Source organism: Octopus bimaculoides, chromosome 21, assembly GCF_001194135.2.
Source record: "Octopus bimaculoides isolate UCB-OBI-ISO-001 chromosome 21, ASM119413v2, whole genome shotgun sequence".
NCBI lineage: Eukaryota > Metazoa > Mollusca > Cephalopoda > Octopoda > Octopodidae > Octopus > Octopus bimaculoides.
The window spans coordinates 4,691,196-4,691,579 of NC_069001.1; positions in this window are offsets into that span (position 1 = coordinate 4,691,196).

Genomic DNA, 384 nt, shown 5'->3' on the forward strand with positions numbered 1-384 from the left:
TGTAGTTGCTGACATAGTAGGAATAGTAGTTAGTTGTAGTTACTGATGTGGTAGTAGTGAAAGTAGTTATTACTGTTATTGTAGTCGCTGGTGTAGTGGTAGTAGTAGTAGTAGTAGTAGTAGTAGTAGTAGTAGTAGTAGTAGTAGTAGTAGTAGTTGTAGTTTCTGATGTAGTTGTACTAGTAGTAGTAGTAGTAGTGGTTGTTGTTGTAGTTGCTGTCGTTGTAGATGTAAGTGTTGCAATGTCCAACAAGAAATAAAAATGGACAGAATTTAGCCACAAATTAATGTATTTATTATTATTATTATTATCATTATCATCATCATTATTATTATTTTTTTTTTTGTGGTTTTATTTAACTTTCCGTTATTATATTTTTTTAA